Below are 7,781 nucleotides of genomic sequence, written 5' to 3'. Positions count from 1 at the left end.
CACCTCAAAATACTTCAAAAAATTATTGAAAAAGTAAAGTATCGATGCCGTATGTGTTTTGATCACCAACACACACGAAAGTGGGAAGGCAATCTATCCACATTTTACTTACATTCAAAAAGCCAAGAACATAAAACAGGAAATAATGAAAGGGCCCTTAAAATTCTATACAATGTACCTAAAGGCCATACAATGAACATGTTGGAGGAAATGGAATTTTACACTCATACAGAAATATAGTCGGCCGAAGTGGCCGTGCGGTTCTACGCGCTGCAGTCTGGAACCGCGAGACCACTATGGTCGTAGGTTCGAATCCTGCCTCGGGCATGGATATGTGTGATGTCCTTAGGTTAGTTAGGTATAAGTATTTCTAAGTTCTAGGGGACTAATGACCTCAGAAGTTGAGTCCCATAGTGCTCAGAGCCATTTTTGAACAGAAAAATACCCAGAAGAAATCATCAACAAACAAACTTACTTTAAGCACAAAAAATACTTCGAAAATTTTATTGCCATTCTAAAAGAAAAAGGGTAAATCATCGCAATAAACACAAAACAACAGAACACTTATCATTTACGTAAAACCAAAAAAATATTACCTCTGTAATTAAACGTAATCACTGACTCTCCGCTCAACAAAATTCCTCTGTAAACTTATAGCATATTGCAACAAAAACTTGTACTTAAAGTATGCCGTGCTTCTAGAATGAATGAAGACCGTAACACGCAGCAGAAGGGAGGGGAGAGTGAAGAGATGGCCGCAGAGGTTACGCAGCGCGTGTTCCGTGACATTCAAACACGAGTGGGCGGCAAGCGCATCACGCGGTCGGCGTGTATGTAGTTGGCTGGCCCGCATTAGCGTACGTATGGACGGCGCGGATTGCGCGCACCAGGTACAGATTATAACCGCAGTTCCAGCGCGTCAAGCCGAGTTAATTAGCTTTGCCCGGCGACATCAGTCGTCTGCGACCTCGACCAAATGTTTACGCAGTATAATCAATACTGAATCTAATCGCTTACCGTTGGCATTTCTATTCCTTACCTCACCTCTACACTGAAGCGAAAAACAAATCGCAGCACCATAAAATAATTAATGCAGAGTGATGAAATTTCGGGAGTACATCTGTCTAGGTAACACATTTAAGTGAAACTTCCTGGCAGATTATAATTGTGTGCTGGACCGAGGCTCGAACTCAGGACCTTTGCCTTTCGCGGGCAAGTGCTCTACCAACTGAGCTACCCAAGCACGTATCACGCCCCGTCCTCACAGCTTTACTTCTGCCAGTATCACGTAGAGCACTTGCCCGCGAAAGGCAAAGGTCCCGAGTTCGAGTCTCGGTCCGGCACATAGTTTTAATCTGCCAGGAAGTTTCACATCAGCGCACACTCCGCTGCAGAGTGAAAATCTCATTCTGGACACTTTTAAGTGATTAACATTGCAAGATCACAGGTAAATGTAAGCGCGAGATAGGCCATTGCGAATGTGAAACGCTGGTACATTAATAACCGGTGTAACCGCCAGAATTTTGAATGCAAGCAAGCAAACGTGAACGCATTGCGTTCTAGATATGCCAGATATCAGTTTGTGGGACGGATTTCTATGCCAGTTGCACTTGGTCGGTCGATACAGGGGTGGTTAATGCTGTTTGTGGACGACGCTGGAGTTGTCGTCCGATGATGTCCCATATGCACTCGAAGACAGAGCTGATGATCCAGCAGGCCAAGGCAACAGGTCGAATAACCAGACTAACGCACAAATTTGCAGTCAGGTTGGGATAACCACAAAAGTGCTCTCGCTGTCATACAAAATCGCAATCCAGACCATATAGCCTGGTGTGTAGGTCCAATGTGTCTAGCACGCCGACGGGGTGGTTCCAGGCCCTCAGCTGCCCTCCTCCTAGCCAACACACGGCTATCACTGCAATGAGGAAGAAAATACAACAGACCTACACTCTGCCATTCAATGAGCTCTCGCTTGACACCACTGAAGTCACAATTGGCGGTGGTTTGTGGTCAGTGAAATACGCGCTACAGTGAGTCTAGCTCGTAGGTGTCCTTGAAGTTACCGATTTGTAATAGTTTGTTGTGTCGCTGTGGTGCAAACTGCTGCTCAACTTGCTGCTGAAGATGATATCGATGCGCTAGTGCCATACCTCGAACACGATGGTCATACATCCAGGAGTACCACGTGGCCGTCTGGAGCCCGGTCCTCTTGCGACTGTACATTCTCGTCACCAGTGCTGCCGGAAATCACGTACAGTGGCTACATTCCTGTCAAGTCTCTCTGCAGAAGGAACATTTAGCTTCTCATAGCCCTATTACACGATTTAGTTCAAACTCAGTGAGGTGACGATAACAGCGACTTTGTCGTTTTAAGGGCATTCTTGACTAACATCGACGCACCACGCCCAATCTCAAAGGTAACTAACTCTGACGACCGTTACAGCGTCTTTTGAAAGCAAATCTGAACTGCATGCTCATGGTGACGCTACTAGGTGTGACTGGCGCGAAATCTGAATAGACATCATCTCTCAGATGAAGAGAGACGCCTACCAACTCTTGTTTATGTCGCACAACTTCTTCTTGGTGGTGCGATTTTTTTGCGTCAGTATATTTGTAAACAGAATATTAAATCCTAATATCCTGGGTGTTATTACATCTTATTATGTCGTCTATAATTCAGATTACACGGTAAAGTGTGGTGTGCGTTCTGTAAGTCCTTCGGTACACACACCATCAGATTATTTGACTCGTCGTTCTAACGAAGTAGGCAAGTGTCAGACCTTAGGTACACACACCATCAGATTATTTGACTCGTCGCTCTAACGAAGTAGGCGAGTGTCAGCAATATGTATCGTGGCGTGTTTAACTTCTGCCGTCAGGTCAGACGATTAAAATGTCACTCGCACGCTTAGAGTAGCAGATTGACGGTGACCAACTTTAAACAGAACTTGATTAATTTTCACACACATTTATTAAAATAATAAAAATGATAGACATTACGTAACTTGATTCTGGATGCTGTTTACAATTGACAATCTTAAGTTCCTTTGGTCTGGGTACGTTAATCTTATTCTCACATATTTCTGATACTTGACAAAGTGTCTATTCATTTATCTTCATGGCTATGTACAGGAATATGATAATCTTCTTAGGTGCAGACTGATACTTGACTATAGACTGGTACAGACTAATGCAGACTGGTACTGACTGGTGCAGACAAATGCAGACTGACTGATCGGAGGTCTGTACACTCGTTATAATACCTCGCGCGTTCATGAATCACTGCGCGAGTGTGATCCGCGAGGAGAAAAGGTTCTACGTTAGTAGCGATCTCATTGGCTGCGTTACATATTAATACACGGATCGGCGGAAGCAGAATTTGGTCCGTCTCTAAGGCAGTGCCATCTCGTAGTGCGGAGACAGACGAGCGCTGCGCCTGCGCTGTTGTGCTTAGCGGGGCGCGCTCTAGTGGGAAAGTTGTGTACGCGCTGACTATACGGAACTATGTACACAACAGAAAGCTTCTGCTTGAGCATGACACAAGGAAATAGGTACGTTCAATATCCACAACGCCCAAAATGGAGGTCTCTAACACAGCATAGTGCGGTGGCGCACAACACTGATTTAATCACAAAGAATTCACGAAGTCGAATTAAGCTGGGACATGAATTTGTTATACAATTATATCCTTGGTTAAATTCAAAGTAAAAGCTACTGACAGGTTTATGAGCGATGCTTGGAAATATATAGTAGCTAAAGAGCCCTGTACATGAGGGGTAAGGGTCCCAGGCTATCAGACTGTCTTATTGTTCCCCAAAAATCTCCACTCTATGAAACAGAAAAACATCATCTGGCAATGGTGGTGGTGATCCAACAAGGCATCGGGTCTAGGTGGTCACTTAGGTGCTACGGGGGGAGGGGGGGATATGCTGGCAAATAAACAACTGCAACTATTAGTAGTATTAACGATATTATTACTGTTATTATATCCTAGGCGATACCGTTCCTGTAAATAATTATAGACGTATGAAAATCTGGTTTAAAATTATCCTTCCACATTTACTAGTCGTGGTAACAACGTTGTTATATAATAATATAATTACTACCACTGTTTTTATTAAACTCTGATTCAGTGCGTTTTATAAGTGAAGGTCCTTGGTCTGACTTGGAAGAGGGCCTCTAGGCCCTAATCTCGTAGGTTAAACAAACAGGTAATGCGTAACAAGAACACAAAATTTCACCCGCAAGCGCTCATCGCACTTATACACACTATAACAACACAATTCAAATGGTTCAAATGGCTCTGAGCACTATGGGATTTAACATCTATGGTCATCAGTCCCCTAGAACTTAGAACTACTTAAACCTAACTAACCTAAGGACAGCACACAACACCCAGTCATCACGAGGCAGAGAAAATACCCGACCCCGCCGGGAATCGAACCCGGGAACCAACACAATTCAAACTCACCATTCACTTTTGGAGAAAGGTGAAAACATAAGCTATTCCCATTCTGCGTGTTAAGTTCCTTGTTTGTTATGTATACACGCACGCACAGTAACGAAGAACAGTCTGTGATAATGTGACAGTGGAAAGAAAACTGGTGCCAAAGTTTTCCGTAGAAGTCCGTGATAGTGAAACGTGGACACTGACTAAACGTTCGCGGTTGGCACATTCGAATTTTGGGAGGTTGAAAGATTTATAGAACGAGAGATCCATCCTCGACTGAACGGACTGAGCAAAAGAAGAAGTGAAACTAGAATACAGCGTCTTGTTGACGACGCGATCTGTAGGTACGGCGCAGGAGCTTGGAATGGGCAGGGGCAGAGCAGGAAGTACCCTATTCCGACATTCACCTGAAATGATTTAGGGAAATCGCTTAAATATTTTCTACACTAAACAAAAGGCGAAAGAACAAATAAAAAACTGACAGTGCGTCTGGAATATGCAAATATTAGTACTGTTCTGATATACATAATTGATAATAATGTTACCTTTAGGGTGCAGAGTATTAAGTAAATTGCTTCCAGGTCCTCCCGTCTTACCTGTCGCCCGCAGTGTGCCATTTTTGCCATGTTGATATACATATCGTTATGAAGTTTACGAGGCTACGGATGAAAGCGACTGCTGTAATCAATAATGAGCTGTGAAGGGCCGTCTGCAGCGAAGGTACCTGTTCTACATTGTCATTCAGACCACTGTAAACCAAAAAGTTAGGTTTGCGAATGGAATTTGAAACAATGAGGTTTAATATTACATAAATTTTCGTATAATATGTAGTAACGTTTGATTCTCAAACACTGCCCAAGAAGCAACGGTGTACAGCATTGTACAGCAGAGGCACACACATCGCCTGAGAGACAGCGCTTCAATTGTCTCTTGTTAAATCAAATTAGTAGTCAATGAAAATTTCGTTCTCACTGCGCAAACTGCATACGTGATCATTTTCCGTGAGACTGTTCGTTCCGCCGCAGGAGTTTTGTATATACATTGCGGTGAACCACATGATACATTGAGCAAACGATTCTCGGAATACATTAGGGAATGGCTGAGTTAGGAATTAGCCAGGAAAAGAAGAATCGTATTCAACAAACGGACGACAAAATCAGTGGACGCTTGCATGTGACTGCATTGTCCCCTGTAACTACAACTACATCTGCGTTTGTATTGTGGGATCAACGTTAAAGTGCATGGCAGGGTGTAATTGCCCTTGTAACATGCATTAAGGTTTCTTCCCTTTCCATTCGCATATACAGCGCTGGAACAATAAGTGCTTAAATGCCTCTGCACGCACTCCGTCGTCAGGCCACGAGTGGCCTACCAGGACCATCCGACCGCCGTGTCACCCTCCGAGGAGGATGCGGATAGGAGGGGCGTGGGGTCAGCGCACCGCTCTCCCGGTCGTTATGATGGTATTCTTGACCGAAGACGCTACTATTCGGTCGAGTAGCTCCTCAATTGGCATCACGAGGCTGAGTGCACCCCGAAAAATGGCAACAGCGCATGGCGGCTGGCTGGTCACCCATCCAAGTGCTTGCCACGCCCAACAGCGCTTAACTTCGGTGATCTCACGGGAACCGGTGTATCCACTGCGGCAAGGCCGTTGCCTAAATGCCTCTGCGCTCACTGAAATTTGTATAATCCTGCCTTTTCCATCGCTATTGGAGCGATAGATAAGTACATGCAGTATATTGCTAGATTCCACACTTAATACCAAATCTCGAAATTATTGCAGCAGGCTTTCGCGAGAATGTGGTGCCCGTCCGTAGAGGGCTGCTAGTTCCGGTTTTTCAGCCTCTCACTGCCTCTCTCTCGTGTGTCATACAAATCTGTGACCAGTCGCGGATATTAAGCCTTCCCTGTTAGTCCTATTTGGTCTTGGTCTCGTACACTTCAGAAATATTATAGGACGTATCGCAAGCGCGTTTTGTAAACAGGATCTTGTAGTAAAACTGCATTTTCCCAGTATCCCAGCAATGAGCCATAATCTGCGACCTACTTTACTTATGGCTGAGACCATATGATCAATCCATTTTATATCCCTGCAATCTGTTACCATCAGGTATTTCTACGAATTGATTGACTCGAACTACTACTCATTGATGATGTAGCCACAGGACAATATTTTTTCTGAAAACTTCTCGGGCTATCAGCCGAATAGTAGCGTTGTGTTGTCACAACGTTTCGACGAATATCCTACTCGTCATATTCAGGCAAAGTGTTAGGTTCGTGTACAGTTGGTTTCTTTATAGCCACTGGACCACCGAATTGTCTAAGTGTCCCAACGAGTGGGTCAGTCGCGTGACTCCGGAAGAGATGTCATGGCCGGTGGAGGAAGATGCCCCGGTGTATGGAATGTGGTCCAAGCGTGAGTCCCGGTTCTGCCATTATGTTCCACCCGCTGGATTCGCTGCTTTAACATCAGAGCGTTCCTGGCGTATTTTTGCTAACACCACATCCCATGTGTTGTTGGAGACCACTGTTCCGGATGACAATATCGTCGTGTATTCTTATTTCCACCGCCCCTTCGACGATCGAATCCCAGAAGGTGAGCACAGCAACTCTATCTGTTCAAAAACAAACATGTGGACTTCGTTGATGCTGTGCTCTGCCACTGCAGATGTGTCATTTTGGTCAAGGCGAACGCTCTTCACATGTTCTGAACAGCGTTGTGAGATGCATCGCTGCGTATGGTCGATGTGCTGCAAGCTTTACTTGCGACTGATGCTGTAGATAGCCGTAGTCCTAGTTGGCCTTTCACTTTTAAAATGTGTTTTTGATTGTAACAGTTGAGCGGAAGTAAGGGAGAGGGGAAAGGATAAGGTTCAACGTCTCATCCTAGTTCGGCTCATTAGAGACAAAATGCAACATCTATTATTCAATGAGAGGGCCACTAAGTGTTCGTGGCCAGTTAAAGTAACTATCAACGAATTCACCTCATGTGATTTTGAGACCGGTATAAGTAAACCGTTTATGACAACACTATATGCCATTTCAAAATCCTCATAAAGCGTTTTTTACCCCCTCATTGTAGATTGGAAGAACAATGGTTTAGGCTGTCCAGCACACATTGTGGAAACTTCCTTTAAGGAACTGTAGACATGGTTGTAGGCTTGCATCCGTCATTGATGATCATTACTGATACGAATTTCTGATATTTTCAACAGTAAAAATCTCCTCATGCAGACTGTAAGAATGGGATGTCTTATCCTGCAATGAGTAAACTATCAGAATTTCTTCCAACGCAGGGGACTTCTCACTTGGCTCGTCATATGCACCA

General features: G+C 44.4%; 1 pseudogene; it reads right to left on the bottom strand.

Moving 5' to 3' along the window:
- Window positions 1-5,992: 5,992 nt before the first annotated feature.
- Window positions 5,993-6,109, bottom strand: LOC124557180 (annotated as a pseudogene).
- Window positions 6,110-7,781: the final 1,672 nt, after the last annotated feature.

The sequence above is a fragment of the Schistocerca americana genome, chromosome X (genome assembly GCF_021461395.2).
Source record: "Schistocerca americana isolate TAMUIC-IGC-003095 chromosome X, iqSchAmer2.1, whole genome shotgun sequence".
NCBI classification, from domain to species: domain Eukaryota; kingdom Metazoa; phylum Arthropoda; class Insecta; order Orthoptera; family Acrididae; genus Schistocerca; species Schistocerca americana.
The sequence above is the reverse complement of the archived record's forward strand: the minus strand, read 5'-3'. Positions and strand labels throughout refer to the sequence as shown.